This window comes from Falco cherrug, chromosome 5 (genome assembly GCF_023634085.1).
Source record: "Falco cherrug isolate bFalChe1 chromosome 5, bFalChe1.pri, whole genome shotgun sequence".
NCBI classification, from domain to species: Eukaryota; Metazoa; Chordata; class Aves; order Falconiformes; family Falconidae; genus Falco; species Falco cherrug.
In genome coordinates, this window is record NC_073701.1 from 79689178 (window position 1) to 79691453 (window position 2276).

The 2276-nt window shown below is 38.5% G+C and overlaps 1 long non-coding RNA gene across 2 annotated transcripts in view; it reads right to left on the bottom strand.

Annotated features, from left to right (window-relative positions):
• Window positions 1-2047, bottom strand: part of LOC114016533 (uncharacterized) — a 54976-nt gene extending 52929 nt beyond the window's left edge. For both annotated transcript variants that reach the window (XR_008732547.1, XR_003561020.2), the window contains exons 1-2: window positions 1999-2047; window positions 1756-1831 (exon numbers count right to left, since the gene is read on the bottom strand). This is a non-coding gene — a long non-coding RNA (uncharacterized LOC114016533). The remainder of the gene's footprint in view (window positions 1-1755; window positions 1832-1998) is intronic.
• Window positions 2048-2276: the final 229 nt, after the last annotated feature.

Genomic DNA, 2276 nt, shown 5'->3' on the forward strand with positions numbered 1-2276 from the left:
TTTCATCTTTGCCTGACTAGCTTGAAATCTGACTTATTTTGATCAACAAATGTTAATTCTGCTCGATTAAATGGGACATTCAAGGACCACAATGTTAATTTTTTACTTACACGGAATACCTATTAAAAATGAAGGGAAGTTTTGCCTGCAAATATTTTTCTTAAAATGTGATGAGCAGTTAGAACATATCCTCATACCCCTGTCCATGCTACGGAAGGTCAGATGTTTTGGTGGTCTGACCTCTTCTATTTCCCTCAAATGTCTCTTCAAGGCTGCCTTTGACCTCTAAAAGGACCTGGACCATTAACACTGGTTACACTGAAGACAGATACAGCTCATATCATCTTATTTAAATAATAAGTATTAAATAAAAAGGTAAAAAGACCAAACCTGTAAAAATATATTTCTATAGTTAGAGTAGCAAAAGGTTTGGCCCTATTCTGTGTGACCCATTTGAGCCATCCTGTTCAAAAGGAATATTTAATGTAAATGCCAGTGGAACTTTGAGTATTTTCAGAGGACTACAAATATGTCAAGGCAGGGACAACATCTTACACATTTATGTGGTCTTATAAATCTCCTTTTAGGGGATGCTCTCAGAACAATAATGATAATGATAATAAGTGGGGAAAAAGTCTAAGAGTGGTGTAAAACTTCCCATAGTGTGTGAGGCTGTGTCACAGCTGTTGCACATCTGGGATTGCCTGAAAGCAGGCAGGCGAGCCCTCTGGGCCACCTTGGAGGAAGCGATCAGGAGTGGTGCCACAAAACTAGGATACAGGCCAGGCTGAAGAGGACCAGCAAGAGGCAACTGGGACAAGCCAGTGGGGAGAGCTTATGCTGATGTGTATTTAATAGCTATGACCCATCAGAAGGAGGCACAACCACCATGCTGGAAGGGTGAGTGAGCAGCAGCAGCTCTCTAATTTGGCCAGGAGTGACTAGCCTCCCCTCTATACATTCCCTCTGTGTTGCATCTGTGTAAAGGCTGATTAAACTGCCTTTATACACCTAAAGTTACTTCTACCCCCCAAAAAATTGCCCTAATAACCAGAAATTCTGCGAGGCCACTGCAAAGATAGCAAAGGTTGATCTGCCACAGTAGAGGAGGGAATTTCAGATTTCTTCATGGTATCACAGTGGAAGGGATTACATATGTCTTAGTGTGTTGATGTGAAGTGTTTCAGAGGTGTCAGCTGCAACTTTAATACTTTAATTTTTTTGTTTGTTTTGGTTTATTGTTGTTCTTTGTCATCTCATCAGCTGAACCATAAAGAGCAGCAAATTCGTGAGTGTGCGCATCTCGGTGAGTGTGAAGTTGTTTGATATATAAAGTCAAATGTTGTGTTCCAGTTGGAACATCAGTTAAATTAAAAAAAAAAAAATGTAGCACAAAAGTAATTTCAACTCCTTGGATCTTATGGTAGGCAAAGTAGCAAAATTAAAGCACTAGAGCCACCTTCTGACTGCACTGAAATTGCTGCATCCCGATAATGGTGACAGCATTAATACGTTAAGTGGAAGGGAGCACGGTACATATATTTCAGTTCTTTGTATCATTATCCTAATGGCCTGGCTAAAAAAATGCTACATTTTGCTGTAAATAGGGGTAGGGTTTTTTTCTGTATTTGTGTGGAACATTATCACATACGTAAACATTTCACATCTATGTATGTGGTTAGTTCCCTTCATCAAGTTATAAAAGGAAATATGATGGTGCTCATTTCTGTAGGAAAAGCCCTGTATAGTACTTACACCATTAGGGAAGAAATCCCAGGTTCTCACACGGGAACACATAAACAACAGTCAAAGTAGTATTCAGCCCAATTCTCTAAATAGGGAAAGAAAAGAAGAAAAAAAACCCCACAACATTTTGGCTGACATTTTAGTTCCCAAACTCTCTGTGTATGCAGTGGCAATAAGCCTTAACTGAAATAAACAAAGGCAGTTTTATAAATTTAATATTAACTAGATATTATATAGGATCATTGATATTACCTTATGCACATGGCCAATCGACTCTTTCTGTCTTATATCCCCATGAAACTCCTCAGAAGTCAATAAAGTTGAATTGGTGCAGAGCAGAATTTAACCCTGTATGTTTACTCAAATCTTAACCCTTGCTGCTTGCATTAAAGTCCTAGGAGGGAAAATATACACAAATAGATTCCTAAAGACCCTTTTCACCTATATTTTGTATATGTAAATATTTGAACTGCTATTCTGCACACATTACCTGCATAAAATACATAACTCTGCATAGGTACTCATCCGAA